The 7,977-nt window shown below is 32.1% G+C and overlaps 1 pseudogene; it reads right to left on the minus strand.

The window, feature by feature from the left end:
* Positions 1-3,714: 3,714 nt before the first annotated feature.
* On the minus strand, positions 3,715-6,248 carry LOC111409523 (annotated as a pseudogene).
* Between the last annotated feature and the right edge of the window lie 1,729 nt (positions 6,249-7,977).

Consider the following 7,977-nt stretch of genomic DNA (forward strand, 5'->3'; position numbering starts at 1 on the left):
AATATTTCACATTCTCGATCAAATTTGTTATTCTGTACAATACAAAGGAATCTTATCTAATTCACTAATTTGAGAAAAGTTACTGAATTTTTATATTTGAAAAAGTTTTCAATAAGGATCTTTGAAGTAGATGGTGGTTGATAAAGGAAGCCCTGATCATAATTTGCAGTATTCATACTACATCCAACATGAAACTTGTGATTGGTAGTAAAACACCGATTTTCTTGTTGAGACCTAATTCTATCTTCATAGATTTCTCGAGATATTTTCTTATGAAGTTTTGTTATAGCTTCTATAATTGCTTCCGGTTTAGGTGGACAATTTGGCGAATAGACATCCACAGGAATTAGCTTATCGATTCCTCGAACAGTACTATAAGAATCGGTACTGAACATCCCTCTTATAATTGTACAGGCTTCCATAGCAATAACATATTTTTGTTCAGGCTCATATAATCTTACTAAAGATGTGCCATTTTCATTGTTATTGTTCTGGCTGTTAAAATTAGATCTGCTTGTCTAAGACTCGATCTTGGTACTAATCTATAACGATCAAAGTCGAATCATGATCATATTAGTGAAGGAAATTCAATAAAACAACAACTAGTACCATAGAGAAGCGGCCATAAACTAGAGAGCCTTGACCAATTTGAAAGATCATTTAATGTAGTTGAAATAACTGAATTTTGGACTGTTTGATCAAGTAAAGGAAACTCAATGGAATTCATAACATTTTCAATCTTTTTTTCCCTTTTGTTTTTATTGTCTGAATATTCATGAGCTAAAACCATTCCAATGCCCCCTTTCGTCGTGCATAAACTAAACTAACAATTAAGATAAGCACGAAAATTATAGCTTTTATAAATATAAATACACCCAATACATCGAAACTCATTGCCCGTGGATAAAGAAAAACCATTTCAACATCAAAAACAACAAAACAATAGCAAACATATAATAACGGATTCGAAATTATAACCAAGCGTTGCCGATTGGTTTTATACCCGATTCATAACTAGAAAGTTTCTCTGGCCTTTTCCTAATCGGGGCTAAAATCTCGAAAATAAAAAATACCAAAATAGGAATAAGACTTGATATCATTAAAAATGTCCAAAAAAATATCATATTTGTAAAGCAAAAATATAGACGCACTCCTATGAACATGGAAAACATACTTGATGGATCGATTTGAATTGAAATTGTCAAGTCATCGATAACTGTTTAGTCAAAACAAGAGTTCATTTTTACCAAACCATCTAGTTTTCTTTGTTTATTGCAGGGCATATCTCGTTTCAAAATTCATCGACTGACTTGACTGGAATCCTATTAAGAGTCTACTTATTTTTATTTTATTTAGTTAGAATAACTCTAATTATTACTTTTATACAAATTCTCTTGTTTTCACCTAGGATTTTTGCTAAAGAAACCTAGTTCCAAATAAATAAATAAATAATTAGAATTCTTATTTTGTGTTTAGAATTTCTAACTTATTATTTTTAAAATTATATATATTATTCTAAATTCTTTAGAGATTTCTATTTTTTTTTTTTTAGGAATAGAATCTGGAGTTTGTCGTTTTTCCTAAGTGATTTCGAATCAAACAAGTATTTAAATGTAAGATAATGGATCGGTATTTTGATTTCTAATATCTTAGTGTTAGTATATTCCTTTTATTTTATTAGAGGGGTTTCTCTTGATTGAATACAAAAAAAGAAGACCATCCCTTTTGTGTTTCATAGGTCTAGGTACGGTATACCGAGAAAAAGCCTATTTGACATTGTTGACAATGAAACTTACCAAAGAGATTCATTTCTTAACAAACTTTGGCTTGTCCACAAATACAGAAGGTCATTTCCTTGATCTATTTGAATTATTCTTTGAAGTTTTTAACAGATTTCGTGTCATGATTTTGACTTCCTAAATTCATTAGGATCAGGTATACCAAACAAAAGGAGTATCACTAACTTAATCCCTTGATTGTGGACAGGTAAATTCATATGGAATTTACCTCCGAATATTAATGATGAAAGGTTGGTTTGTTTATCCATGATTGGATAAATATCAATTTGATCCATTTTTCTTTCAGTTTTCTATTATGCTAAAAGCGATTCTCATGAGTGAGTTTATAGGAATAATTTTGATTTAGATAAACTAACCCAACCGGTTAGTTACAAGCAACAAACCATAATGAAGAAATGAAAATTAGAATATTTTTCTATTTTAATTTTTCATTTTATTTTCTAGGGTTATACAGACTCGAACTGTAGACCTTCTCGGTAAAACAAACCAAACTTATTATTATCAAAATGATCCGAACTGTTTCAAAGACCCAACATACATTTTTTTTTTTGCCTTGGGCTCTTTCATTAACTAACAGAAATTTCAGCCAGTATGCTATAGTTTTTGAAATGAGATTAAGAGGATGGCTCCATGTGCTCTAATTCATTATTTGGGATTTTGATCCAGGAACACTACCAAAGTGTTTCAAAGGTGGGGTTATCTTGACCTAGGTCTGCTCTGGCCTAGATCAACCTAAGTTAAATGAAGTCTCTATTGTTCGGCTTAAAAAATAAAATATGAAACTTTATACACCTTAAAGTTCATAGGATGAAAAGAAATTTTTTGAGGACCTTATACTTGTTATGCCTAGCATTGAATGGACTGCTGTTGACCTTATCAATTTATCAAATAAATGTATGGGGTCTGTTTAGTCCCTAAATAGGCACCAAAATCGGACCGAATCATTTATCAGGCTATTATTATCTTACAGTTATGGAGTAAGACATCGATTTTTCAATAAGGTACATCTTTTAATTGTTTGATGGACCCCGAAAAAAAACGAGGTGCTCTACCAACTGAGCTATAGCCCTTAATGCTTGTAATACATATTTTATCATGTAGAAAATTTCTTGTCAAGATGAATATTCTATGATCCAACATCCTCCATTTTTGAGTGGTATCGCTTGTATTAGTATTGCTCATAAGTAGTATGATATTTATAATCCATCAATGGCATGGGTTCCATTTGGCTATCTTTGAGATGATAAATGACCTACTTAACTCAGTGGTTAGAGTATTGCTTTCATACAATGAGAGTCATTGGTTCAAATCCAATAGTAGGTAGAAATTATTAGGTACGGAGTCAATGGTACCTAATAAGTTTTTCAACCCACACTTTTTTATTTTTATTGATTTTGTATATTTATTTATTTATTTTATTTTCGTTGTAGCAAAATAGGATTCTGGTTGATTGGATTCACTCGACAGAATCCCATCTAAATAGGCTTAAAACATAATTATTTTTTTTTAATTATTCGAAAGGAAATCACATTGACAATCTCTACTCTTGTCCTAGCTCTTCGGAGAGCTAGATTCGCCTCAATTATTTGTCTCTTTCCTTCAGCTTTTGTCAAATTAGCTTCAACAATTTCAAGAGTTTTATGAGCTTCTTGTGGATCAATGTCACTACCCTTTTCCGCATCATTTACTAAAATAATGATCTCATTATTTCCCATTCTAGCAAAACAACCCATTAGAGCCATCGTTAACCATTAGTACTCAAAGCGTATTCTCAAAATCCCTGTATCTATAGTTGTAGCAATAGAGGTATGATTTGGTAATACGCCAATTTGACCACTATTAGTATATAAAATGATTTCTTTCACTTCTGAATTCCAAACAATTCGATTAGGGGTCAGTATACAAAGATTTAAAATCATTTCTTCCAATTTTTCTCCATTTCTAAGTTTATAGCTTTCACGGTAGCTTTATCGATATTATCTACCAAATAAAAGGTCTGTTCAGGAAGACCATCTAATTCTCCGAAAAGGATCAATTGAAAACCCTCTAATGATTTCTGCAAGACCAACATATTTCCCTAGAGAATCAGTAAATACTTCTGCTACAAAAAAAGTTTGTGATAAGAAACGCTCAATTTTTCGTGCTCTTACTACAGTTAAACGATCCTCTTCAAATAATTCGTTCAACCTAAGGATAGTTATAATGTCCTAAAGCTCTTTGTAATGTTGTAAAATTTGTCTAACTCTTTGCGCAGTTTCGTAATGTTCCTCAAAAGCGATCCGAGGTTGAAGCATGGTTGATATTGAATCTAAAAGATCCACTGCTGGATAGATCCCCTGGCAACTAATCCTCTTAATAGTACAGTAGTAGCACCTAAATGTGCAAATGTCGTAGTAGGAGCAGGGTAGGTCAAATCGACTGTAATTACATAAACTGCTTGAATAGAAGTTATGGATCTTTCTCTGGTAGAAATAATTCTTTCTCGTAAAGTACCCATTTCGGTACTCGAGGTAGGTTGATAACTGACAGCAAAAGACATTCTACCCAATAAGGCCGATACTTAGGATCTTGCCTGGACGAAGCAAAATATATTGTCGATAAATAAAATTACGTCTTGTTCATTAACATCTCGAAAATATTTCGCCATAGTTAGGGCAGTCAAACCAACTTTTATACGAGCTCCAGGTGGTTCATTTATCTGGTCGTAAACTAGAGTCACTTTTGATTCTGCAATATTTTCTTCATTAATCACTCTAGATTCTTTCATTTCCATGTAAAGATCATTTCTTTCACGAGTACGTTCACCCACTCCGTCAAATACGGATCCACCCCCATGGGCTTTGGCAATATTGTTAATCAATTCCATAATGAGTACCATTTTAGCAACTCCATCTCCTTCAAATAGTCTGATTTTTCCCCTACGGCAATAAGGGGATAAAATATCTACTACTTTAATTCTTGTTTCAAAAATAGATAATTTTGTATCTAGCAATATAAAAGCAAGTGCAGATCTATGAATAGGAAATGTTGTAAGAATATTGACAGGACCTAAATTATCAACAGGCTTTCCAAGCACGTTGAAAATTCGTCCCAGAGTCGCTCCATTGATCAGAACACTTAGAGGAGCTCCTGTGTCAATCACTTCTATTTCTCTGATTAGACCATCTGTAGCACTCATAGTTACAGCTCTAACTCGATTATTTTCTAATAATTGCTGTACCTCACAAGTCACATTAATTGCCTGACCAAAAGTATCTCAATTTTTAACTACCAGAGCGTTATAAATACGACTGAGGTTTTGTTTGTTAATTCAATAAAATATGAGAGTTAGCACTTGATTTCGTTGGTACCATTCAATCGAATCCAATTCAATTGTTTACTTATTCATCCACTTGAAATTTTCAAGTTCAACCAAGCTATTTTGAAAATTTCAAGTGGATGAATTAGAATCTTAAGAAAGTTTTTCATTTATCTATAATGATAGACAATCCCATCTATATTATAGAAAATATTCTATCGAATTTGAACCTGAACTCTATTAACATTAGGATTCATTATTTCCATATCATCTGTGCTTCGTATTTTTTATTTCAGCATATTGATTTACGTTTACGCCTAGCCTATATTTTTTCTTTTCATTTTTTATACCCTTTCATAGACGAATTGTGCATATTTTCACATCTAGGATTTATATTTATTATAAAAATTTACTATATCACAACGTGCAAGAATGTCAAACTTTTTTTTGAGATTTTTTTATTATTATTTATAATTGTAATATATAATTTTTTTTTTGCCCTAACCAAAGCCGTGATCCTATTCCTTGCCTATACTCAAGGACGATACTGCTGGCTTGACCAAATAGTCTTGTTTCATGCCTCCAACTCAATTCTATAGTTAACTCGATCGAGTTGTACTCTGCCAACTCGACCAAAGTCTAGTGATTGAGCATAACATTCATCCAACTTAATTTACTAGTCGATTTGGTCAAGTTTTACAAGAAAAATAGCTTAGGAAAACATATCAGCTATCCATCACAATCCCAACTTTCCTCTCTTAAAACAACAAAATAATTTGACCCTTGCAGCAAAATAAGCATATAAAGAAATTGAAAAGTGTTGTTTGTGGGTGAGTAGTCTGTAAAATTTACTCTACTCAAAAGCAATAAAAAGTAATAGACTAAGAACACAATAATCAATATATGTAGGCATACATAGCAGGACAAAAAGACAGAGCCTAAAATTTCAGTTGAAATTTAAATTAAATCAATCAGCCTTGTTGTTGATATGTACATAGCTCCGTATCAAGTTATCGATCGATTTCGTCACTACGAAAGAATCAACAATTGAAAAAGATGTGAACATATAAGTTACCTAAATCACAAGAGAAATGATCAAATCTTTCAACACATAGTATAATAAAAGAAAGTATCATACAATCTCTTCTCATAATTTGTCTATAAGAATAAAAACTCTATACTTTTTGGTTGTAATAAGTATTTTTCTTATTGATGGTTTCTTTCGATGCGTATGCACTTATTTGATTAAAGATAAATTTGAAACTTTTGTGAACCTTAAAAATTGGAAATCTAAAGTGGAAAATCAAATAGGCAAAAAGTGAAATATTTGCATATTGATAACGATTTTGAATTTTATAATGCCGAATTTGACAGTCTGTGTAATTAATTTGTCATCAGTGGATATAAGACTGTATCTTACACTCCCTAAATGGGAATTTTGAAAGGATGGATCATACTTTACTTGATAAAGTTAGATGTATGATGTTAAGTTTTAGCGTGCCTAAGTCTTTTTGGGGCGAAACTGTTATGACTGTATGTTATCTGACTAATTTGACTCCTTTCACTATTTTAAATGATGATACTCAGTATAAGATTTGGTATGGTAAGTGTGCTGATAATATATGCTTATGACTTTTGGTTGTCATGCTTTCTCTTATCAAAATGAGGGAAAACTAGAACCTAGAGCTAAAAAGTTTGCCTTCTTAAGTTACCCTAAGGGAGTTAAAGGATATACATTATAGGATAGAATCCAAAAGGGTGTGAAAATAATCATAAGTCGTGATGACACATTTAATGAGTCCGAAATGCCATGTAAACAGAGTAAGGAACAACAAGAAATCGTCAAGAGTGAGTGAATATCCACATCCCCAATACTCCAAGTGAGGTAGAGAGCAATACACAATCAGTAGAATATGGAAGGTGGATGAGATGATTGTAGAGAATAATGCTATTGATCAAGACCCTTTAGATGACTATCAATAAAATAAAGATAGAGAGAAGATACCACATAGAAAAACCCCAAATACTATCTGATTATACCATAGCCTATACTAATTATTAAAAACTAGTGGATAGGAAACCTAACACCTATGAGAAAGTTGGGCGAAGTGAAAAATGATAGGAATTTCTAGGCGCCATAAGAGAAGAGATGAGCTCTCCTAATAAGAATCAAACTTAGGATCTAGTTCTAAGACCTAAGGATAAATCCAGAGTAGGCTGTAAATGGGCATACAAAATTAAGGAGAGAACTAGTGAGAGTGAAACCGTGAGATATAAGGTTAGGTTTGTAGCTAAGGGGTACACACAAAAAGAAGGGATAAACTATAATGAATTCTTTTCTCTCGTTGTCAAGTACATTACTATTAGGATCATGCTTGCTTTTGTTGCTTACTATGATGGGGACTTGAATAACTTTATATCAAAATCGCCTTTTTACATAGTGACTTGATGAAAAGATTTTTTAAGTCTACCTAAAGGCTTTGAAAGTAAGTATAAACCTAACAATGTGTGTTTTTTAAAGGAATCTCTTTATGTGCTAAAACAATTGCCACGCTAATATTATAAGAAAATTGATTCTTACGTACTTTTCATTGGTTTCAAAAGGTGTGAGTTTGACCATTGCTTTTATTCCTTGCACCACAGCATTAACAAAGAGTGTGTCTATTTGTTGCTTTATGTGGATGACATGTTATTTATTGATCTAATATGAAGATGGTAAACAAGATGAATTTGAAATTAAGCATAAAAATTGATATGAAATATCTAGGAGATGCTAGGTGGATCCATGGTACAGAGATTAATCAGGATAGAAGTAATTATTGCTTATATGTGCATGAAACTCTTTATGTGCCTAAAATTTTGAAGAAATGAATGTAAGTC

The sequence above is a fragment of the Olea europaea genome, chromosome 14 (genome assembly GCF_002742605.1).
Source record: "Olea europaea var. sylvestris chromosome 14, O_europaea_v1, whole genome shotgun sequence".
Taxonomy (NCBI): Eukaryota; Viridiplantae; Streptophyta; class Magnoliopsida; order Lamiales; family Oleaceae; genus Olea; species Olea europaea.